This window comes from Gobio gobio (assembly GCF_949357685.1).
Source record: "Gobio gobio genome assembly, chromosome: 1".
Taxonomy (NCBI): Eukaryota; Metazoa; Chordata; class Actinopteri; order Cypriniformes; family Gobionidae; genus Gobio; species Gobio gobio.
The window spans coordinates 11,301,130-11,328,509 of NC_137097.1; positions in this window are offsets into that span (position 1 = coordinate 11,301,130).

A 27,380-nucleotide genomic window follows, 5' to 3' on the forward strand; every position below is an offset into this window, starting at 1 on the left:
AACTGCAAAACATGACAGTAAATTAACCATTAAAACTCAGAGAGGAGTATAGTAACATTCTGGAGGGAAAAAGCTTAACCGGTTTCTTAACTTACCCGTCTCTTTCTCTGACGGTTCTGTGTGATGTTCTTCATAGTGTTTCTTTTCTGGGCCTTTTCAGACTGAGCCAAAGAATACTTCCTCAGCAAAGTCTCACAAAATAAAATACGTCTTGCGACCTGCCAAATAATACATTAATAATATATAGTTAATGCCAATAAAAGTAAGTAAAACAATTCAATTAAAATGTATTTGTATAGCGCTTTTCACAATACATATTCAGGGTTTTTCCTGGGTCAAAAATGGTCTTCGGTGGTGGCTGACAGACATGGTCATTCATACACACACATACGCACGGTAAAAAAAAAATACCCTACCCACTTGATCTGCAAGCGCAATACTGACAATAAATTTGAAATAAATTCAAAGAAAGTTTGTAACTTTTGCTTATCTTATTTTGATACCTTGATGTTTGTTTTTGTTCCTCATTTTTACACTATTTACTGATAATTGTTTTGGTAATCATATCAATATTAAAAAAAATAGTATTAAAAAAATGAACAAATAGCCTAATTTTCTGCCATATACAATTTTCTGCCATATACAATCAGCTAGCTAACAAAAAATTTGTTCTGGGTTCACCTCACTCCAGTCTAAACTAAATGATTTTAGGCTATTTATTTTACTACACATTGTCCACATAAATAAGCTGAAAGACTGTTGATAATTAAAAATAATTCTTACTATCCACTCTTGCTAAAGTGGGTAAGCACACTTGTGTTCTCATTTCAGGTGTTGTTCTGAGTAAATGATTAAACTAATTCGTGAGTTCAGTGTTGGACAGATCAGTTCTAACCAGTCGTTAAAATGATTCAGTTCAGAGGAGCCATTAGGTCGCGAATCGGACATTAGCAGACGCGTTGTGTGTGAATCCCGTCTTTAGAACATCGCGAAAGATTTGTCAACACACAGAAAACACTTCATAACCGGATAGGATTTGTTTCCTGTTTATTTAAAGTATGCTTTATGTCCGCTGGTCAGAGAATCAGTCAATGTTTTTTGAGCGCATTTCACACCCAGCGGTAATTAAAGGAAGACATCGTCTGATAGCGCCACGTGCAACATGGATTCGGTCTTCCGACCTTTTGATTTTGATTAACGTTATATGTGAAACATTAGAAAGCTAAGAATGCTTATTTTGAAGACAGAAAGAGTGCGAGCGAGGGATGAGCTCACTGGTCGTTCTCTCTGTCACTCAGTTAACTCAAGTGCAGCAGTCATCTGTTCTACATCACTCATAAATCACAATAACTGATCAAATAAGGCTTTGGCGGGACAAAAATTTGTTTTGGCGGCCGGCAAAAAATTTTCAATGTAGGAAAAACCCTGATATTGTTTCAAAGCAACTTCACAGAAAACGCATGCGTCTACATTACAGAAAAAAACAGAGAACATTAAAATAATGACAACATTTTTAAGATTACCTTTTACACATTCAGGGTCAACATCTGTAAAAGTTCTTCAGGATCAGGGATCCAAAACTTCTGGATCATGAGGGGGGAAGAAACATGCACACACACAAATGAATATTAATTTGTTTGATAAAACATTAATATTAATTATCAACTTACGGACATGGACTTGCAAAACATACTCACCAGGCCCATACAAAAACTTCACAGTAGATCCAAAATCCTGGTTTGCCTATAATTCTTCAGAGTCCAAGTATGGTGGTTTCCTGTCCTCTCTGCTGAATGAGTACATGATCTCAGATTATTCATTCCAAAACTCTGTTACATTTTATGACAAGCTTGATCTTAAAACTAGCTGACAGTAGGGATGGGCATTATGACCATATAATTATACATACATGAGAAATTTTATTTTACAATAACGATATCACAATATATTTATTTTGATGGATATTTTATTAAAATGCTACAGAATAATACTGCTTTAAAAGTCTTCACTGTATGATATTCAATTAATTAATATCACTTGATTCTTAAAGAAGCAGAAGGTCTTCTCTATTCTTTTGTTTTATTAAAATTATGACAAAGCTGCAGCCCCTTTAAGAACGGATGCACAGAATGACACACATCCGGGTTTCCCCACGTTAACTTGAACTGTTTGACTTTACTTTAGACATAACTGACTGTTTAAATCAAGTGAATACCTTACATGACAGGGTTTCTGAGATAATTGTGTGCATTTTACAGAAAGATAATTGATTTCGGGATCGCCTGCTGTCTGAGAGAGGCTTATTTTAACACATGCATGTCCCGTTCATTATTCTACATTCATGCATGTTTCCTTGTCAAAATGTCAAAAAGTTTTAGTACAGTCAGTGCTGCGTTATATACGCTATATTCACATTCCGGATATAAAAAGGTAATGTTAACGTTTAACGTACTGCAAAATCGCTAACAATAGTCAGTATCATCAGATCGTCATAACACCCAGCCCTATCTTAACAATATTACAACACAACAAAACACAGAAACAGAATATGTAAGTTAATCATGATTAGCATATGACTTTAATGCACTAACGTTATATCTTGATGAGCAGTAGAAAAAATATAAAGGGATTTACGTTACCTTCTGCCGTCTGCTGTCCGCCATTGGAAACTTAGTCTGTTCGTATTCATGTTTTTTCGTTCTCAGTCGACATCCCACAATCAAAATTCGTCCAAAATAAGATTTTAACAGGTTTAAATGGTCCATGCAATGCCATTAATAGACCGACGAAGCAGTCCTGTTGAAGATTAGAAGCCGCGATCGCGTCGCGTCCCCGCGAGCCACGAGCAACTCCAACGGGTGTATAATTCAAACTGAAGGCGCGCACTGTCATTGGCCAGATTTCTGGATGACGTTCAGATTGACCAATCACGCTCAAAAGAACACGGAAAGACAGCAAATAGCCATGCAAATATAGAAAAAAACTTGTTTTAAACAACAGTTGGAAAATGTGTATATTTATTTTTATTTGCTGTTATATTTAATTAATTGGTCAAATGGTGTTTTGTGGTGTGGGCAGAGGCCTGGAAGTTTCAACCTGGAGAGCAGTGCAGATTTGTACTCTTTAAAACCAATTATTGTTTGATATTTAGTTTGCTTTATGTATCCAGAATTACAGTTTGAATGTAAAAATACACCTACACTGTAAAATAGAAAATTAAAGTAAAATATCTTGATTTAAATAAGGAAAAATCTGTAAACTAACAGTGTTTTCTCTAAAACTTTTAATGTAAATTTCTGTGAAGGTTTTGAACTTTATTTGACTTAAGATATTTTACTTTAATTTTACGGTTTTTGTTTTGCAGCTATAGCTGCCAGTATTTTGATCGTTTTTTAGGTTTTTATTTTTTACAGTGTAAATATAAAACTAATAAGATTTACTTTAGAATTACAAAGAATAATGTTAAATTGTTAGTATGGACATAAACCTTTAATACAATGAGCTAAATATTTTATTACAGATTATTTCTGTCATTTTACATACATTTGTATGTAATTTATGAAAACAGAAAAAAAAATGTTCCTGTATAAAAAATGAGAATTACTGTAATTTGTCATTAATAATATAATCCTTAAAATAACAGTCAAGTTGTTTATTTACAGATATTGTTTGTATAGATACTGTATAAATAATACAGTGATTTTCATGTATAAAAAAAGAATTACTCTAATTTGTCATTAATGATAAAATAAAGGTCAAGTTCTTAATTTACAGACATTGTTTGTAATTTTACATGAATTTGTAAGTAATTTATGAAAACAGAAAAATACTGTATAAATAATAGGGTAATTTCCCTGTATAAAAAAATGAGAATTGGGCTACTGTAATTTGTCATTAATGATAAAATAATAGTCAAGTTGTTAATTTACAGACATTGTTTGTAATTTTACATGAATTTGTATGTTATTTATGAAAACAGAAAAATAACAGTGATGTTCCTGTATAAAAAAATGAGAATTACTGTAATTTGTCATTAATGATATAATCCTTAAAATAACAGTCAAGTTGTTTATTTAGATATTGTTTGTAATTTTACATCGTTTTAAACATAATTCAAAATTACAAGAAAATACTGTAAAAAACTGAAGTTTTTTCTGTAAAATTAGGATTGTTTTTTATAGTGTTACCTTATTGGTTGCACCTCCATTGCGTCACCACATCTATTGTGAGTGGTGGATTTCAAACCTCAAAACGCCCCTTTTTTGCATCTTGTTAAAGTTAAGAATCTTGGAGTGACACTTTTTGTTAATAGTTGCAGAGCTGAAAGATCAGCTTGTGTTTCTTGAGCAAGTGAATCCCTGCTCTTTTTAAACCACAATTTATGATTTATTAAACCATCATTTATGATTTATTAAACCAATTTATTTAAACAACAATTTATGAGATTAAAAAATCTAGTCATGGCCAATAACATTTATGTTAATATTTACTCTTGTTATTTCATAGGGAGCTTCAAAGAAGATGTATCAGTAACAGTATTACCCTGTGTTTATCAGTATCCAAATATGTTTTTTGGGTAAAAAAGAAAAACTAAATAAACAAAGTAAAAATTTCCCCCAGGGTTTCTATAGATATCACAATATATCGATATCGTGATTTTTTTCCCCTCCACAATAACCGTGGTGTGAAAAATCGAATATCGTGACAGCCCTACCGCAAAGCATCCCGGGAAGGCGGTGCCACAAGTGTCCTAATCTACAATCCTCTCATGGACTTCTTGTGGAAACCATATAAACACAACATGTGGTCCGGCCCACGGCCTGATATAAACACAAGTCACTTCAGTTTTTAAATCAAAACAATAATCCTTCACTTGCACTGAAGCGCTGTTTGCTGTGTGACATCATCGGAATGCATTCTATCTGTGACATCACAGCACTGGAGGTTCCAGAGCCTCTGTGTTCTTCTCACTTTGACTCATTGCCTTCGCAGATGCACTTCAGTGTCAGTATACGGTTTCCTATCAGCATCAACCTGCATTTTCATTGCTCACTGTGAACTTTTACATCCGTCTTGATCTGTTTTCATTTCCAGATCGTTGAATTGCACAGCTTTCTGATCTGTGTACGGCTTCAGATCATACGATTTCACTTGGTTGGAGGATTTTGGATCAGCGTACCATTGTATATCAGAAATGTGTGCCGCAGACATGCCAAGACTGAAGACACAACCACCGCCTCAGAGGAGGGTAAGAAGCCTATCAATGTGTTTCATCATCGGTCATTATTAATATTTAGCCTGCGTTTATATGTTAATCATAGTACTAACGTGTTTTCTTAATTTTATACCATGGTCTGTCTGAATACTAGACACTGATCGGCTGGAAGGTGTGCAATAAAACGGTTTAATGTGAATAAAGTAATCACCCAATAAAGTGATATTTAGCCTTGGGAATGCGAATTGTAGCAGGGGAACCCAGCCAAAAAATGCAGATTTACCCCCACGGAACAGTGTGTCTGATTCAAAGTGGACAGAATGCTGGATATAACAAGCCATACCTGATGAAAATAACCATCAGTTTTTTCCTTTCCGGTCAAGTATTGCGTCGCAAACATCAATTACAGCTTTAAGTTGTCAATGCTGGTGAATGACCATGGTATAAATGGTATATATGTATGGAGGGGGGCTTCACAGACTAAAGGTTGGGAACCACTGCTCTGGATCAACGATGTCCCCGTAGAGAAGAGCAGCAATGAGGGACATGATGGACGGATAGGACAGACGAAGGTGTTCACGGTGATCAACTGCTTAACCAAAATAAAAAAGCTGCAGAATTGGCACAGAAAATTGATATGTTTTCAAATCGGCTGCATTGATCTAGTGTGGATTCATGCATCGCTATGTCACTGTCACAGATTCAGTCACATATCACAGCCACAATCATCAGGACTCACCAGGAGCCGCCCACTCGTTCACAATCACCAGAATACTGACTCATTAGAGACTCTCACTATATATGCACCCAGTCACCATTCACTCATTAGAGACTCTCACTATATATGCACCCAGTCACCATTCACTCATTAGAGACTCTCACTATATATGCACCCAGTCATCATTCACTCATTAGAGACTCTCACTATATATGCACACAGTCACCATTCACTCATTAGAGACTCTCACTATATATGCACCCAGTCCCCATTCACTCATTAGAGACTCTCACTATATATGCACCCAGTCACCATTCACTCATTAGAGACTCTCACTATATATGCACCCAGTCACCATTCACTCATTAGAGACTCTCACTATATATGCACCCAGTCACATTTCACTCATTAGAGACACTCACTATATATGCACCCAGTCATCATTCACTCATTAGAGACTCTCACTATATATGCACCCAGTCACCATTCACTCATTAGAGACTCTCACTATATATGCACCCAGTCACCATTCACTCATTAGAGACTCTCACTATATATGCACCCAGTCACCATTCACTCATTAGAGACTCTCACTATATATGCACCCAGTCACCATTCACTCATTAGAGACTCTCACTATATATGCACCCAGTCACCATTCACTCATTAGAGACTCTCACTATATATGCACCCAGTCACATTTCACTCATTAGAGACTCTCACTATATATGCACCCAGTCATCATTCACTCATTAGAGACTCTCACTATATATGCACCCAGTCACCATTCACTCATTAGAGACTCTCACTATATATGCACCCAGTCATCATTCACTCATTAGAGACTCTCACTATATATGCACCCAGTCCCCATTCACTCATTAGAGACTCTCACTATATATGCACCCAGTCACCATTCACTCATTAGAGACTCTCACTATATATGCACCCAGTCACCATTCACTCATTAGAGACTCTCACTATATATGCACCCAGTCACCATTCACTCATTAGAGACTCACACTATATATGCACCCAGTCACCATTCACTCATTAGAGACTCTCACTATATATGCACCCAGTCATCATTCACTCATTAGAGACTCACACTATATATGCACCCAGTCACCATTCACTCATTAGAGACTCTCACTATATATGCACCCAGTCACCATTCACTCATTAGAGACTCTCACTATATATGCACCCAGTCACCATTCACTCATTAGAGACTCTCACTATATATGCACCCAGTCACCATTCACTCATTAGAGACTCTCACTATATATGCACCCAGTCACCATTCACTCATTAGAGACTCTCACTATATATGCACCCAGTCACCATTCACTCATTAGAGACACTCACTATATATGCACCCAGTCACCATTCACTCATTAGAGACTCTCACTATATATGCACCCAGTCACCATTCACTCATTAGAGACTCTCACTATATATGCACCCAGTCACCATTCACTCATTAGAGACTCTCACTATATATGCACCCAGTCACCATTCACTCATTAGAGACTCTCACTATATATGCACCCAGTCACCATTCACTCATTAGAGACTCTCACTATATATGCACCCAGTCACCATTCACTCATTAGAGACTCTCACTATATATGCACCCAGTCACCATTCACTCATTAGAGACTCTCACTATATATGCACCCAGTCACCATTCACTCATTAGAGACACTCACTATATATGCACCCAGTCACCATTCACTCATTAGAGACTCACACTATATATGCACCCAGTCACCATTCACTCATTAGAGACTCTCACTATATATGCACCCAGTCACCATTCACTCATTAGAGACTCTCACTATATATGCACCCAGTCACCATTCACTCATTAGAGACACTCACTATATATGCACCCAGTCACCATTCACTCATTAGAGACTCTAACTATATATGCACCCAGTCACCATTCACTCATTAGAGACTCTCACTATATATGCACCCAGTCACCATTCACTCATTAGAGACTCTCACTATATATGCACCCAGTCACCATTCACTCATTAGAGACTCTCACTATATATGCACACAGTCACCATTCACTCATTAGAGACTCTCACTATATATGCACACAGTCACCATTCACTCTTTAGAGACTCTCACTATATATGCACCCAGTCACCATTCACTCATTAGAGACTCTCACTATATATGCACCCAGTCACCATTCACTCATTAGAGACTCTCACTATATATGCACCCAGTCACCATTCACTCATTAGAGACTCTCACTATATATGCACCCAGTCACCATTCACTCATTAGAGACTCTCACTATATATGCACACAGTCACCATTCACTCTTTAGAGACTCTCACTATATATGCACCCAGTCACCATTCACTCATTAGAGACTCTCACTATATATGCACCCAGTCACCATTCACTCATTAGAGACTCTCACTATATATGCACCCAGTCACCATTCACTCATTAGAGACTCTCACTATATATGCACCCAGTCACCATTCACTCATTAGAGACTCTCACTATATATGCACACAGTCACCATTCACTCTTTAGAGACTCTCACTATATATGCACCCAGTCACCATTCACTCATTAGAGACTCTCACTATATATGCACCCAGTCACCATTCACTCATTAGAGACACTCACTATATATGCACCCAGTCACCATTCACTCATTAGAGACTCTCACTATATATGCACCCAGTCACCATTCACTCATTAGAGACTCACTATATATGCACCCAGTCACCATTCACTCATTAGAGACTAACTATATATGCACCCAGTCACCATTCACTCATTAGAGACTAACTATATATGCACCCAGTCACCATTCACTCATTAGAGACTCTCACTATATATGCACCCAGTCACCATTCACTCATTAGAGACTCTCACTATATATGCACCCAGTCACCATTCACTCATTAGAGACTCACTATATATGCACCCAGTCACCATTCACTCATTAGAGACACTCACTATATATGCACCCAGTCACCATTCACTCATTAGAGACTCTCACTATATATGCACCCAGTCACCATTCACTCATTAGAGACTCTCACTATATATGCACCCAGTCACCATTCACTCATTAGAGACTCTCACTATATATGCACCCAGTCACCATTCACTCATTAGAGACACTCACTATATATGCACCCAGTCACCATTCACTCATTAGAGACTCTCACTATATATGCACCCAGTCACCATTCACTCATTAGAGACTCTCACTATATATGCACCCAGTCACCATTCACTCATTAGAGACTCTCACTATATATGCACCCAGTCACCATTCACTCATTAGAGACTCTCACTATATATGCACACAGTCACCATTCACTCATTAGAGACTCTCACTATATATGCACACAGTCACCATTCACTCTTTAGAGACTCTCACTATATATGCACCCAGTCACCATTCACTCATTAGAGACTCTCACTATATATGCACCCAGTCATCATTCACTCATTAGAGACTCTCACTATATATGCACCCAGTCACCATTCACTCATTAGAGACTCTCACTATATATGCACCCAGTCACCATTCACTCATTAGAGACTCTCACTATATATGCACCCAGTCACCATTCACTCATTAGAGACTCTCACTATATATGCACCCAGTCATCATTCACTCATTAGAGACTCACACTATATATGCACCCAGTCACCATTCACTCATTAGAGACTCACACTATATATGCACCCAGTCACCATTCACTCATTAGAGACTCTCACTATATATGCACCCAGTCACCATTCACTCATTAGAGACTCACTATATATGCACCCAGTCACCATTCACTCATTAGAGACTCTCACTATATATGCACCCAGTCACCATTCACTCTTTAGCTGTGTCCCGATTCAGGGGCTGCATCCTTCGAAGGAGGCTCCAAATGTAGCCTTCATTGGTAATTGGTAATTGAGCCACCAGGTGTTCCCTATTACCGCTCCTGTCACCTGTCCTGGAGGACCACCAGCACTGCACATTTTGTATGTCTCCCTCATCAAACACACCTGATTCAACTCATGAGCTCATTAGTAGAGACTGCAAGACCTGAAGTGGGTGTATCAGATATAGGGAGACATACAAAATGTGCAGGGCTGGTGGACCTCCAGGACAGGTTTGGGAACCAAACTGTGAGAGGAGAGCTGCCATCCTGACAACTATGGAGCCAGAATTGCTACTTTTTATTTTTATTTTTTATGTGTTACTGGAGGAGATGATGGGGTTTCAAACCCGGCGCCGCCGGTTCATTTATCTCAGACTTTGCCAAAACCATAGGCAGGTAAGTTGAACTGGTTTGCTGTATCCTTATTGACGGATTATACAGGGTGTCTACAGATATGAACAAGTTAAATTTAAGACCTTTTTAATACCACCTTACATGAAATTTAAGACCAAATCTGTGATGGAAATGCACAATATATTACATACGTATATGTAATATTTAATGGAAAAAGAAAACAAAATATCCCGAGACACAAGCGTAGCATTTTGTTAACTGTATGGACATTATGTTTTAGTGATTTTTTTTTTTCTGACACCATACGCGTCACATTTTTAAGTCTGGATGTCCTGTAAAGAGCACATTCAGGGATTTTCAGAGATACCATTTTGGAGGTTTCACCACGACCACTCCCTCTTCTGTCTCTAAATATGACTGGCACTGACTGAAGGATCACATTTTACAGTCTTATGGAAATATGATTACATTTTGCAATTATCATTTAAATAGTTTGTTGTAAATCAATATCTCTGAAAATTATTATGGGGTTTCAAAATCAGCATATGACTTAATAAACTTACTTATGTTACTAAACAGGACCTCGACTGTAGTGGACCTCAGAGCAGCTTAAAAGCACTTAAAGCATGTAAATCAGGCATTTTGGAAGACAGGAAGAGGAAAATAACTCATATATCAATATTCCCAGGAAATATTAGATATTCTAATGAAAATGTTGCCAATTACTACTCCCATTAGTACACTTCTTTTTTTAATTTATGTATGGCCATTTTACACATATTGCATAAAGTAAAATAGTATATCAAATCATTCTGTTGTATCTTTCATAACACAGGCTAGTTGAAATGTTCACTGATGTCTACTACAGTGTAATGTGACAATAAAAGCCCAATTTATCCCCACAAAGTATCATATGATATCACCAAGCTTGTTGGTGGTATTAACAATTTATTCTGAAGTAATATATTCATCAGTGCTCTTAAAAGTACAGCTTACAAATGTCAAGAATTTACTATAGGGCTGTTACCAGTCAAATTAAAAAATTTACAGTGTAAAATTACAATGGCAAAAAATAATGTTATGAGATTAATGTTTTAAATACAATTTTGAATAGGCCTATACGAATAAGAAATGTTAAAACACATAACATTACATTTAAATACACTAAACCACCAGTAGGTGGCGGTAAGTCACTTCATCTCAACCGACTGGTTCAAAGCACTGGAACAAAACAACAACATGCGGAGTGTCGCTGGGAGAACGCGAACTATATTACTTCTGCTGTCAACTTTGTTTTTCGTTGGTGAAACTGAACAAAACAGTGAAAATTGTGTCTAAAATGTAAGTAACTTTACAACTTGTTTGTTGAACTTGTAATGTAACGTGCACTCGTGAAAATACTCAAAAAAATGTAAATGTATAAATAAACTAAACATGTTGCATTTTGACCTCAGTATGTTTCTTATGTGAATTTCTTTACGTTTGCCATTACGCTCATTTTATTTCTCCATGAGAGTTTCTCACAAACAGTCAGGCAGCGCGAGCCTCAACAACAGCGCGACACTGATACCAGAAATACACTATCCATTATCTATCGCTGAATGTAATAAAATTAGAAGAATCATTCTCGTGATATGATGCTGCCATTTGTGTAAACTTGCATGAACCCATCTAAACTAGTGAGGAGGCTGGAGAAGGTGTTATTAAATTAATTCGTGATCAGACTCGGACTTGTAACGTTATGGGTCAGGACCACTGATCTATATAAATGGTGTGTGTGTGTGTGTGTGTGTGTGTGTGTGTGTGTGTGTGTGTGTGTGTGTGTGTGACTCGTGTCACTACTGAGGCCCCCATGATTAGAAAGATTTGTCTAATTAAATTGCTTTTGTATTTTATTTTTTAAAAAGCAATTTCGTACATTAGATTTTCTTACAATTTAAATTTCTTACATAGCCTAATTTATTTTTAAATTGTGCTCCTATTTTAAGATTGCTCTGCCCACAGCAGAAGATGATGAGGTAATATATTATTTTTCTTATTTTGCTATGTCAGTGTTTGCTCAAATAATTCATAATTGAGGCTCACTTATCTGTAGCCCAAGCTCTAATTTAATTTTTTCATTTTAAGATTTGAATGTCGGCCAAGCCTAAATCAGTAATTGAATACGAACTGACTTTTTAGAGTGGTACAGTATTTAGCTATACATATTTTCAGTCTAATTTTTTTATTATTTCAAAATTAAAAACGCAAGAATTTTGTAATATGTAATGAGAACATTTGGTTTAATCACCAAAACACAACAGCATGATCTTTCTATACCAGAACAGTCAATAATAATCATGCCTTTTTTTTTTCTTCTTCTTTGACAGACCCAGATTGGACAGGTACACTTTCATATGTTGTTACACAAATTAATAGTTTCACTGAGATGATGAACTAGATAACTGTTATTAGCAGGGGCGCCGCTAGCAATTTTGGGCCCTATGAAAGAACATGATGTTGGGCCCTCTACCACACCAACCTAGCTATCCAAAATCTTTGTCTGCAATTTAATAATACTGACCAATTAAGCTCTGCTCGCTCAACCCAGAATGCCCCAATTGGCTGATGAAACATTGATTAAAATTAAGATAAAATTTATACAAAACAAAACTTAATGAAGTGGTCAATCAATCATGTCTGATCAACTCCATTCATCTTATGATGTGTCCTATCTCATGCTGTTCACTTGTCATAAACGACATAGATAGACAACATAGACATAAAAAACCCACATTATAATATTTAAACATAAATATAAAAATAAATACCTTAATGGCTGCAACAATTATAGCACGTCATGTCGGAGTGGGATATGAGTGAACGTAGTTTTAACGGTGAGTGTGAGCGGTTCATGAGTGGAGCTTTTTGCTGGATTTTGCCGGAAAAGCGCCATCATTTTTTTTATATTTGTAAAGGCCTTTGCACACTGTGTCCGAAATTCGCATGCGAAATTTTCGCACGTCAAAAAATAAATTTGACATCACGTTATGTCAATTACTCTTGCACACTGCCTCCGAAACTTTCGTCCGTCAAAAAAAAAATCGGAACAGGTTCGATTTTCTGCGTTTTTCTCATCCGTTTTTCGCATCCGTTTTTCCCACAGTGCTGATGCCCAACCTAAAACTGCTGGCAATGGTAGTGAATGAATCGCCAGTGCTCAGATACCCTACATATACAAATATTATTGTATCTAAAATACTACAAATATTATTATATCACAGCTATAATTATAGCACACCAAGTCCCTGTAAACCGTGTGTGTGTGTGTGCAGAGCCGGATTAAATAAATGGACTACACTAGGCAGGCTGCATTTTTTGGGCCCCCCTCCATCGATGTTATTTATGAATTGAAATCTGAAACTTACCAAAGTTACTAATAAAAGTGAATTCACATTTTAGTCTTTGGTTACAAATTGGTTGTGTTGTATATTAAACAGTCTATCAGACTATTTTTTGATATTCATTATTTATACGTCATTACACGGCTCTATTAAATGCTATTAAATTATCCTCATCCATTGGGAGTGTCATTGTTAAGGCAGTAGTACCAGTAAATAACCAATAGGTATCAGTAAACTATGTAAACAGAGCAAATAAGTTTATCTTATTTGCTCTGTTTACATTTAATCAACACATTTAATTAAGATTTTCTGCAAAATGCAATAGCTTACAACATTTATAAATGTTGTAATTAACAACAAGAAGGGAAACATGACCCCTTCACATTCATCAAGACCATTTAGAAACTGTCTAACACTAAATAATAATAAATATAATGATGGAGGATTTAAACTATGGAAAACTAAAGGTATTCAGACTATTAAAGACTTGTATATGGATGGTATACTTCTTACATTTCAAGAATTGTGTGATAAACACCAGATTCCCTCAAAACATTTTTTTTTTTAAATATTCACAGCTTAAAAGTTTTATGTCTTCCAGGTCTACAGATATTATGTACATTCCCAAACTGTCATTAATTGAGGAAATAATTGAAAAAAGAGGTGAAAAGGGCCAATTGTCAAAATATTATAATGTCTAACTCAAAAAAGTCTGCTGTAGACAAATTAAAAGAAAGGAGGAAAGCCATTCAAGAATAAATAGAGGAATTTGAATGGACTGAAGCATGTTTAAAGGCGCAAAAACAAATCATAAACACGCGGCTTAAATTATTACAGTATAAATGGTTGACAAGGGTTTAACACCTGAAAAACTCAATCATTTGTCTAGCAATATTCCTGATATATATTTTATAAAGGAATTTATAAAGGAACTCTAATTCACTGTCTATGGGAATGTTCTGATATACAGAACTTCTGGAAGGATGTCATAAAATGTTTGTCAGAACGGTTTCATCTTAAAATACCACATTGTGCCAAACTTTGTGTACTGGGAATATATCCTACAGGTTTCTCACAAACAAAGAAACACACTAGACTGGACTTTGGATTGTTACATGCCAGAAGAGCCATTGCTGAACTGGAAGAGCATGGAAGCACCTTCTATAAAACAATGGATAAAAGAACTTTCAGAGTGCATTGGACTGGAAAGGCTGACTTATATCTCCAAGAGTAAAATAAAGGACTTTGTACAATTATGGGAGCCATACATGATTATTATATCATATGTAAAGTAGGGCCATGCCATTATTCTTTTATTGATTTATTTCTTTTTTTACATTTGTTTTTATCTTTTATCATTTTGAATTAGATTTTCTTGTAACTTAATGCTGCGTTCCGCGCGAAACGCGCCTTCCGCGCCGCGGGACCTCCAGACGCGCGTAAACGCGCCTTTCCATTGACTTAACATTGAAATCACTCGCGCTCGACGCTCTATTCGCGTTTGGTGTGAACGCAGCATAAAACTTGACACGGAAATGATGTTTTACTTATTTTCCGCCGCATCTTCCACCGCGTCTTCGGGCCGTGTCTCCGGGCATGGCTCGGCCTTTGGCTCTGCTGACTCGAGCAGGTTCACAGCTGTCGGACGGCTGCCCGACAGAAACTTCTATAAAGCCCCCCGCTGTCTCTTCTTTTGTTCCTCTTCATTTTTTTTTCTTTTTACGTTTTGCCGCACCCCGAAAGCATCTTGAATGTTAGCCTACTCAAAACACCTGCCTGCTAGCTTTGTTGTCCCGCTCTGATTATAATAAATACAGTCATGGGCTGGCGTTAATGTGACGTAATGTAACAGTCTATGGTTAAGATACACATCGTCACTATTTTTAGGTAATTAATAAATATTGAAATAAACTGTAGATAGGACATTTGTACATTTTAATGTTTTTTTTTTTTTTTTTGTCCCTCTGTCTGGGCCCCATCCCGCCAATCGGGCCCTAGGCACGTGCCTAGTTTGCCTTTGCGTTAATCCGGCTCTGTGTGTGTGTGTGTGCGCGACATAGGCTGTCAGTCTCTGTTCAGGATTTTATTTATTTATTTTATTTATTTATTTATTGGTCAACAAGCAAAATTCCATTTGCAAGCATTTTACACAGGAAAACATGAAACATACAGGTGCATACATACAATTATGTATATACAAGCACCCATAAAATTAAAAAGTAGAATTAAATAAAATAAACAAAATAATAATGTTTACATTCTTATTGACCAAAGGTGTAGGCTGAAGCTAAAGCTTATATTATGCCTACCCTTAACTCCACACAAGCAGCACTAATTAACACTCATTTAATATGACAATTATAGGATTTTCTCAATGTGTATTTTATTAATTATTATTATTACCACCATTATCACTACCAACACTGTCATCATTACCATCATTACTACTACTATTATTAACATCACTATTCAGTATATCTTTTCATTACCAATCTTTTATAAAGTATTTTAAACTGTATTAATGAATTAACCTTTTTTAATTCATCAGGGAAACTATTCCAAAGCTGAACACCTTTATTTGATGGGCAGTTTCTTCTTAAATTAGTTCTACAATATGGTATATCAAACATATATGTCCCTCTAAGATCGTAATTACTATCTCTCAAGCTGAACATAGCTTGCAAGGAATGAGGGAGGGAGTGTTGTCTTGCCTTATACACAAGTTTAGTAGTGTACAAATCTACCAAGTCGTAGAATTTTAATGTTTTCAACTGGATAAACAAGGAATTCGTTGGAGTATTAAATGGGGAATGTGTAATTATTCTGATGGCCTTCTTTTGTAGTAGAAAAACTGGAGTAGTTCTAGATTTATATGTATTTCCCCAGATTTCTATTCCATATGTTAAATATGGAGTGATGAGAGTACTGTACAATATATATAATGCACTTTTGTTCAAAATATATTGCAATTTATATAAAATTGCAATTGTTTTTGATATTTTCTTTTGAACATTTTGTATATGGTATTTCCATGCCATTTTATGATCTATAATCACTCCTAAGAACTTAATGTAATTAACTCTTTCTAGTATATTATTATCAATTTTAATTTTAATATCATTATCTATCATTTTATTACCAAATACCATGAATTTTGTTTTAGATAAATTCAGAGATAATTTATTTGAGTCGAACCAGCTCTTTAGTTTGCACAGTTCTCTCTCCACTACCATTACTAACTCTTCCAGATTTTGCCCTGAGCAATAAACATTGGTGTCGTCAGCAAACAAGACATAATTGAATACATCAGACACCTTACAAATCTCATTAATATAAAGCAAAAATAACTTAGGTCCCAACACCGAACCTTGCGGAACTCCACAACTTATTCGCTGCAAATTAGACTCTACACCATTTATATGTACATACTGAAACCTATCTGTTAAGTAATTTTCAACCCAAGAATGTGCTATCCCCCTGAAACCATACTTTTGCAATTTACGTAATAAGATATTGTGATCTATTGTATCGAAGGCCTTCTGTAAATCTAAAAAAATTCCAACTGTGTACTGTTTTTTATTCATTGCTTGTGTAATATTTTCAACTAAATTAACAACTGCCATTGTTGTAGACCTCTGTGCTCTAAAACCAAATTGTTGTTCTGTTAAAATATTATTTAATTCTATATAATTATCCAGCCTTTTAACAAATAACTTTTCTAATATTTTGGAAAATTGAGAAAGCAAAGAAATAGGTCTATAATTAGAAAACAAATGCTTGTCTCCATCTTTGTGTAGCGGGAGAACTTTGGCTATTTTCATTTCATTAGGAAAGATACCAGTTTTAAATGACTGGTTGCAAATGAAAGTAAAAGGCTGAACAATATTATGCATTATTTTCTTAACTATACACATGTCCAACCCATTTTTATCTACCGATTTTTTTCCTTTGCAACATCCCACAATTTTTAATATTTCGCTTTCGTTGGTTGGACATAAAAAAAATGAGTTTGAGCTCTTATGGATAGAATCGATGTTTATGGATTTATTTTGTGGATGCACCATTTTATTTGCTAAATTAGAACCAATTTTAACAAAATAATCATTAAACTCATTTACAATTTCATTAATATTTTTTATAATTCTATTATCTTTAAGAAAATGATTTGGATACTCCCCCTTATATTTTCTTTTATGTATTACACTATTTAGCACTTTCCATGTTCCTTGTATATTTTCTTTATGTTCTATCAATAATTTGGTATAATATTCTTTTTTACTGTTTCTAATTATGTTTACCAATTTATTCTTATATTCTTTATATTTATTTTCATCATCTATTGTTCTAAATTTCAAAAATTTTCTATACAATATATTTTTCTTCTTACATGCTTTTATAATGCCTTTAGTAAACCAAGGTTTCTGTATTTTATGATTAACTTTAATTACTTTAAGTGGACAGCATTTATCATAGATCTTTAATATTTTTTCCAGAAAAATACCATAAGCCTCATTTGGGTTTTCATAACTATTGACCTCATCCCAATTTTGCCTACTCAGTTCCTCTTTAAATATTTCTATTGCTTCTGGTGTTCTGTGTCTCACAATTCTGGATTCATATGTTGGCCTAGAATTTACTTTAAATACATTTTGGAAAACTGCAAAAACAGGTAGATGGTCACTAATGTCAGTTATTAAGAGCCCTGCTTCTACTTGATCCATTTCGTTAGTGAAAATATTATCTATTAATGTTGCTGATGATGCTGTTATCCTACTTGGTTTTACTATTACTGGAAATAATGTAATATTATAGAAGGTGTTAATAAAATCTGTGGTCCCTCTATGTTCTCCCGGATTAAGCAGGTCAACATTAAAGTCCCCACAGACAATATAGGTCTTGTTTCCACTTTGCCTTTGATACAAATCTGATATAAATTCATTGAAGGTTTCAAGTGGTGAACCAGGAGTCCTATATGTACAACTAACAGTAACATTTTTCCGTTTTTCAATTTTAACTTCAACAGTCACACATTCTAAGACCTTATCAATTGTTGTTGACATATCATTCACTAGATTGCATTGTAAATTTGAATCCACATAAATAGCAACTCCACCTCCTTTTTTGTCTTCCCTATTTATTACAAACAATTCATATCCATCTAGCTCTACATCTAATACCTTATCCTTATCTAGCCATGTTTCAGAAACCGCTACTATACTAAACTTTGGAAAACTATTTAAATAGTCTTTAATTTTAGCAAAATTTTTCCATAGACTTCTACTATTGAAGTGTATCACAGATAAAGATTGCTTCATATTGATTTTACTATTAAATTGTTCTTCTGTATAATACTGACAATTTGGTTCATTATAAAGATAGATTTCTGGGTCAATTTCTCTCTCAATGTCATACTTGTTGGGTCTGATAAATTTAAAATTATTAAAATTATTCAGGATAAATTGAGTCACGGAAATTTGTGGTCTTCTTTTTAATATGTGGCTCCAGTATCGCTAGCAAAGCATCAAACGGAGTCACTGACATTCTAAAGTAAACTTTGAATCGGTCTGGATAATCCCGCAGCTCCTTGATAAGAGGAACTCTCCTTCCTCTCTACGCGATCGCAGAAGTGGATGGACCCAATATTTCCTCTTTTTCATTTTTTAAGAGAGAGGACAAAAAAATCATCACTACTTGAAGACGGCATTTTGTGTTGTTTTGCGTTTTTTTTCGTAACGCATTCATTAATACGCATCGGACTCAGTGTGCAAGGTCTCTGTGCGTGACGAATTTTTCGGATCACGAATACAAAAAAACGCATGCGAAAATCTCGGACTCAGTGTGCAAAGGCCTTAACTCTTTGGTAGATTATACATTTATAATACATTACTACTAGTACTGTTACTACTAATAAAACCGATCTCTGGGGGCCCCAAAAGTGTGTGGGCCCTTAGAATCGTCCTAACTTTCCCCCCCTTAGCTACGCCCCTGGTTATTAGACACAAACAACTGATTTAAATGCAATGATTTGACTTTCAGTCTCCTCCCCTCTTCTCTGAAAACGAAGAAGACTTGTAGAATGTTAAGCTATGCCATTTTATATTTGTTTTAATTCAATTTAACTATACTTTGTAATTATTTCAGATCCATGTGTAATAATCAAATTATTAATCAATGTTGTTTTTTGTTTGTTTGTATTATTTTAATGGTTATTTGGATTAAAGACGTTCTCTTTGTTATTTCGTCTTCGTGAATACTCTTTAAAATTCCGTGACAGAACCATACTGTTGCATTAACAATCTTACGAGAATCTTTATTTTAACATATAACATAATATTGTATAACCTAAAAAAAAACATAGTTAAACAAGACCCATGTGATTTTTTTCATAGTAGCTAAAACTATGCTTAATTTTCGTACAGGAAATCAATCAATCAATTGATGTTGTAATATGCTAAATTAAGAATTTGCTTATACCCTAATGTTTCTAAGTTTCTTTCCGATGGTTGAACATTCATACCGGTGCAGAGCAGACAGAGCAAAGCGAGTGTTTTCAATTTAAAACATTGAACTGAATGAACTGAAAATGCGCCAGTGGACGCGCACCATGGATGACATCGCGGCCAGGGGGGACGCAGAGATGTCGCAGCATGTTTATAACATTTCTGATTGTTTAAATGATCAGCCCTCAAAATGCGGGGCCCAGGGCAATTGCCTTCTTTACTTTAGGAAGTTAGCGTAATAGCCCAATGGATATCAACTACACTTCACAATGGAATCACGAAAGACCGATGTAGAACACATGCAGTGGGGCATCTAAGCACAGATGGAAACAGAAAGTAGGCCTACCAAGTAAGACGTGATATTTACATTTTTAGAACGTCGCACGGTGACTATAATTAACGTAAAAACAGCGTTAAAAAACGTTTCTGCAATGTTGTAAAAGACGTATTTATAACGTGAAAAAAACCCCGACATCTGTCGTATTAAATACGTCGGATAAAAACGTTATCACAACCTTTTCTCAACGTGAAAAAAACGTTTTTACAACGTTTTTTGTGTTTTGCTGGGCAGAAAGTACCATGTAAGACTTAATATGTACGTTTCTAGAACGTTGCACGGCGACTAATTAACGTAAAAACAACGTTAAAAAACGTTTCTGCAACGTTGTAAAAAGACGTATTTATAACGTGAAAAAACCCTGACATCTGTCGTATTAAATACGTCGGATAAAAACGTTATCACAACCTTTTCTCAACGTGAAAAAACGTTTTTACAACATTTTTGTGTTTGCTGGGAATTCATCTATAAATATCTTAATTTTGATTAAACTTGCTAATTTTGTGGTCTTGTTGAAGAAACAGCTGTCCATTTATTTTGTGATTGTAGTATAATACATATTAACCCTACTATCTAACCCACAGTTTTATCCTTTTTTATCTTTGCGAAAACCCACAATCATGCATCTCTTGAATATGTTGTTAAAGGGTTAGTTCACCCAAAAATGAAAATTCTGTAATTAATTACTCACCCTTATGTCGTTTGAGACCCGTAAGACCTCCGTTCATATTCGGAACACAAATGAAGATATTTTTGTTGAAAGCTGATGGCTGAGAAAGGCTTCAGATAGGCCTCCATTGGCATTCAGTACACTTATACTCCCAAGACGGATAAAAGGCACTTAAAATGTCGTTACAAAGTCCATCTCACCACAGTGACTCTACAATAATCTTACGATGCGACGACAATAGTTTTTGTGCGCAAAACAAAATCAAAATAACACCTTTATCCAGCTTGTTATTGCCTTCCGTGTGTGCCTCCACGACGCATGCGCGAGAATATGACGTAGCGCCGGGGTTCGAGAATCCATGAAATGCACACTCTAACCCCATTTTGAGCACTACGTCGAGACCTAAAGCACGATCAATGTAGAATCCAACAGCTGAGATACGCGCGTCTTCCTCTGCTCGTAAACAAATCACTTCTGGGTCATCTGTCCGAACGCCGGATCTGCGTCATATTCTCGCGCATGCGTCGTGGAGGCACACACGGAAGGCAGTAACAAGTTGGAAAAAGGTGTTATTTTGATTTTTTTTTGCACACAAAAACTATTGTCGTCGCATTGTAAGATTATTGTAGAGTCACTGTGGTGAGATGGACTTTGTAACGATGTTTTGAGTGCCTTTTATCCGTCTTGTGAGTGTAAGTGTACTGAATGCCAATGGAGGCCTATATGAAGCCTTTCTCAGCCATCAGCTTTCAAACAAAAAATCTTCATTTGTGTTCCGAATATGAACGGAGGTCTTACGGGTCTCGAACGACGTGAGGGTGAGTAATTAATGACAGAATTTTCATTTTTGGGTGAACTAACCCTTTAATTTCATTTTACATGCAAACAATTTTATCCACAAGCAAAAGTGGCCTAAATCTCCAAATATTTTCCTTTTCTTGTTAAATTCAACTCGTTTCATCCCTCAGGTTTATGAAATATACATATATATATATATATATATATATATATTGTTGCATTATGATGAACTATTCAAAGATATCTAACTGTGTTATTGTATTTTTTTTCTTTTCTGTGTATATAATGTATACAAACCCATATTTGTGAGTGACAGGTGCAGTGAGAGCTCAAAGCATCAGTAACTCCACAGCCCGACCTAGTAGTTTCCCTCAGCGTCTGCACAGAGACGTCTTTCAGCTGCTTGAGGATCTCACCTTTGGAGAAAACTGTTGATTTTTATACTCAGAAAATATAAATATCACTATTAAAAATGAAGATTACCCCAGAATGAATTGCATTGCTAGCCCACTAAAACACTTACAATAATAATGACAAATGTTGATCAATACTTAATTATTACTTCTTTTTTTTTTTTTACTGAAAATTATACAGTTTTAGTTAAACGAGCAAAATGCAACTTGTTGTCATATGACATAGCGACGCATGAATACACACTAGACAAATGCAGCCAATGTGAATACACATCAATTTTCAGTCAAGCAAAAAATGAATGCACGAGTTAATACAATATTATTTACTGACAACAATAAGAAACATGAATAAATGAGTAAAAGACTGAATAAAAGTAATCATACGTCACCAACACATGAAACAAAGCTTTATTCAAACTTATTGTTCAAACCATCACACATTTACAGGCAGTGAAGCCCACATCTGCTGCCATCTCAACACAGCTCCGTCAATTCTGTGGCTTTATATTGATGAAGCAGTTGACCACCGTGGACACGTTTGCCTGTACTAGCCGTCCATCATGTCCCCCTGAACCCCACAACCCTGAAGCAAGAGTGGGAGAACATGTGGACAATGGACAACATGGACAATCTGACTGCCGCTGTGCCTGCTCTCCATCAGCATGACTACCTGTAAAACATTTAAACCGATTCAAACTCGTTACAATTCATCGTCAGCATACCATTTCTTGGCATATTTAATTTATTATTTTTACAATTACATGCTATTTGTATCGTAGCTTTATGACTTTTGTGGTGTAGTGGGCTAAAGCACTGAACTGATAAGCAGAAGGTTTCTGCTTCGCTCTCTGCAGCCGTCTCCACCAGTTTGTCGCTCTTTACTTTTTCCCCCACACACATGCCACCGTCAGCTTTCCTGTAGCTCAAACAGTAGAGCATGGTGCTAGCAACGCCAAGGTCATGGGTTCGATTCCCAGGGAAAGCAAGAACTAACAAAATGTAAAATGTGTACCTTGAATGCAATGTAAGTCGCTTTGGATAAAAGCATCTGCCAAATGTATAAATGTAAATGTAAATGTAAACGATCAAATACACAAAAAATACACATGCCACCGTCACCTTGCCTTGCAGGCCCTGCTCCACCACAGAAGATCTGCAGCAAATGCACAGACATCAAGAATCAGAAAAGTGCTGAAATAACTCTGTTTGAAATTAAAATAAAATACAACTTAAGATTTAAATTGATGTTTTATTCATTTCTGTAGTACACTCAAAGCCTTTGATGACAGCCTTCCTTCATCACCCTCTCTCCAGTCTCCACCAGATAAAAACACACACACACACACACACACATGCTCTTCTGCCCCTGTAACATCAGACAACATTCACGTTACCTGGATCTTAAACAACACCTTGATAAAAGTATAAAAGTTTATGTGCTCAATAGCCTTAAATGTTGAGGTACTTGCTCATGTTTTGATGTTCCTCAATTTATCAACAGTACTAATGGAAAAATAAAAAAGATAACTTATGTTTAGTTACTTTATGTAGATTTATTAACATTACTGACGTTCATGTAAAGTTAACAGTGTTGACCAGAGTGAACTCTACATTATAGCACACACACACACACCACTCTGATCAGATGTCTATTTCATGCTGTGATGTCATCTGCAATACTTAACGAAAATGTTCCTGTCAGATGTTAAATAAACATTTAGTAAGCATCTTTTATATGGTTTATGTAAATCCACTTTGGAGACGTGTGTGTGTTACTGGAGCTCATACATAATTGATAGGTTTTTATATACATCTCAGCATTAATCTTTTAGTTAATCAACCACATTATCCTCATTATTTTACTCCACTTCGAATGAATAGAAGTGTGGCCTTTTTCCTTTGTCCTCTCTCTCTCTCTCTCTCTCTCTCTCTCTCTCTCTCTCTCTCTCTCTCTCTCTCTCTCTCTCTCTCTCTCTCTCTCTCTCTCTCTCTCTCTCTCTCTCTCTCTCTCTCTCTCTCTCTCTCTCTCTCTCTCTCTCTCTCTCTCTCTCTCTCTCTCTCTCTCTCTCTCTCTCTCTCTCTCTCTCTCTCTCTCTCTCTCTCTCTCTCTCTCTCTCTCTCTCTCTCTCTCTCTCTCTCTCTCTCTCTCTCTCTCTCTCTCTCTCTTTAAGTGAAACATAACCTAGACATATGTTTTTCATATATGAAGGCGCTATCTGTTCAAATGGAGAAAAGTCCCAAGTTTCCCTATTCCTTGCATTGAAAGGACCATTTGGGCCCTAGTGTTTGGACGGTGGAAATAATGATTACCAGATGTGTTGTGTACATTATCACGCGGCTCACGTTCCTATAACATGAGATATATATGATGTAATTCTTTTCCATTGGATAAGTCTGTTCTCCACCTCTTTCTTTGTCTTATATCTGAGACTTGCCTCCATTTCCATTAAAGTCTGAAGATTTTGCTTCCCTCAGATCTGAGAAGTCATTGTCTTTGAATCACCGATAAATGCTGAGAAGGGCACGAAAACGTCTCGGTTACGTATGTAACCCTCGTTCCCTGAGGAGGGAACGGAGACGTACGTTAGTGACTAACGAATGGGGGTTTCGCTTAGAAGCCAATCATCTTCTAGTATTCAACAGCGCCCAATGGCAGTGCCAATGCCATGGGCATGCGGAATTTGCATGCGTAACTCCGCCCCACCTCGTGGGTATATAAGGAAGTACGCTGGCAACATCGCATTATGTTACTGCTGCAGGAGCCAAGACTGAACTCCGCGTTCCAGGCAGCACAGCTGACGTGGCAAAGGAAACGTACGTCTCCGTTCCCTCCTCAGGGAACGAGGGTTACATACGTAACCGAGACGTTCCCTTTCGTTCAGTCACTACGACGTACGTTAGTGACTAACGAATGGGGGTTCCAATACAGCAACGCCACTCAACTGTCATCCAGTGCCCTGCGTAAGTGTGAGTACCCTGTCGTAAGACTAGTACGGACGAAGGACTCCCACTTATCACAGGAATACCAAGGTACACTGGGAAGCATATCCCAGTGAGGGAATGCCAAGATGCCTACCGTAGGGAGGGCTTAAGAGTACACATATGACCCGCTGAGGGTTGCATATGGAAGAACTCTAGGGTACCAGCCAAAGGTGGATTTTTAACCCTAGGGGTGGCAGGGACTTGCCAAGGGAAAGACACCTGCTCGCTGAGGAGGCTTACGGTGGGAATACTCGTGTGGGGGTCGCCGGAGGGGAACCATGCACACGGAGCACCTGGCCGGACATGAGGGTCTGGGCTCGAAAGGGCAGACTGAACTGATGTCGGCGTAAGCAGTGCTGGAGGAGCTCAGGGCTCTCGGGGAACTCACCTGAGGAAATAATCGCACGTATCCAGTCCGTGGAGTGGAATGGCGAGCAAGCGAAGACACCTGAGCCTGGTCCATTACCGGCCACCCGTAGGGGCGAGTACAAAGTCGGACACTGGCTCCACTCGGAGATTGTAGAATCTGGCGAATGTGTTGGGTGTCGCCCAGCCTGCAGCTCTGCAGATGTCTGTTAGCGAGGCGCCATGCGCTAGAGCCCAAGAGGAGGCCACACTCCGGGTGGAGTGTGCCCTCACACCAAGGGGACATGGTCTACCTTGCTGCTGGTAAGCCAAAACAATGGTGTCCACTATCCAGTGAGACAACCTCTGCTTTGAGAGAGCACTTCCCTTCCGCTCTCCACCATAACAGACAAAGAGCTGGTCTGAGGTCCTGAAACACTGCGTCATGTCTACGTAAGCGCGGAGAGCGCGTACTGGACAGAGCAATGCCAAGGCTGGGTCTGCCTCCTCCAAAGGCAGCGCTTGCAGGTTCACCACCTGGTCTCGGAACGGAGTGGTGGGAACCTTGGGCACATATCCGGGCCGGGGTCTCAGGATCACGTGAGAGTTAGCCGGCCCGAATTCCAGGCACGCTTCGTCAACCGAAAATGCTTGCAGGTCCCCGACCCTCTTAAGCGAGGCCAATGCGGTCAGCAGAGCCGTCTTCATAGACAAGAACTTAATCTCAGCCGACAGCAAAGGCTCAAAGGGAGGCCTCTGCAGAGCACTTAAGACTACTGAGAGGTCCCAAGAGGGAACGAGAGGAGAGCGAGGAGGATTCAGTCTCCTCGCCCCCCTCAGGAACCTGATGATCAGGTCGTGCTGACTTACCTTTTTGTCTCCCAGGAGATCGTGGTAGGCAGATATTGCGGACACGTACACTTTAAGGGTGGAAGGAGACAGCCTTCTCTCCACCCCCTCCTGAAGAAACGATAGCACGGACCCGATCGGGCATTTCCAGGGGTCTTCTTGGCGGGAAGAACACCATGTGACGAAGAGGTTCCACTTCAACGCATAGAGACGTCGCGTAGACTCAGCTCTAGCGGAAGTGATGGTAGCGACCACCGCAGGTGGAAGGCTACTTAAACCTGCCGCGTCCCGTCCAGAAGCCACACGTGGAGCTTCCAGAGCGCTGGACGCGGGTGTCAGAGGGTGCCCCGTCTCTGAGTGAGGAGGTCCGGTCTCAGAGGAATAGGCCAGGGAGGGGCTGTCGCAAGAAGTAGCAGTTCTGAGAACCAGGTCTGGCCGTGCCAAAACGGGGCGACTAAAATGACCTGCTCCTTGTCCTCCCTGATCTTGCACAGTACCCGTGCAAGAAGGCTCACTGGGGGAAACGCATACTTGCGTAGCCCTGACGGCCAGCTGTGCGCCAGTGCATCCGTGCCAAGGGTGCCCTTGGTCAGGGAATAATACAGGGAGCAATGGGAAGAGTCCTGGGAGGCAAACAGATCTACCTGTGCGTCGCCGAACCGTTCCCATATCAGCTGGACCGTCTGGGGGTGGAGTCTCCACTCTCCGGGGAGAGGCTGAATCCGTGAGAGCTCGTCGGCTGCACGGTTCAGGTCTCCGGGGATGTGGACAGCACGAAGGGACCTCAGGCGCTTCTGACTCCACAAAACGAGATGGCGGGCGAGTTGAGACATACGGTGGGAGCGTAGACCGCCCTGGTGGTTGATGTACGCTACTACGGCCGTGTTGTC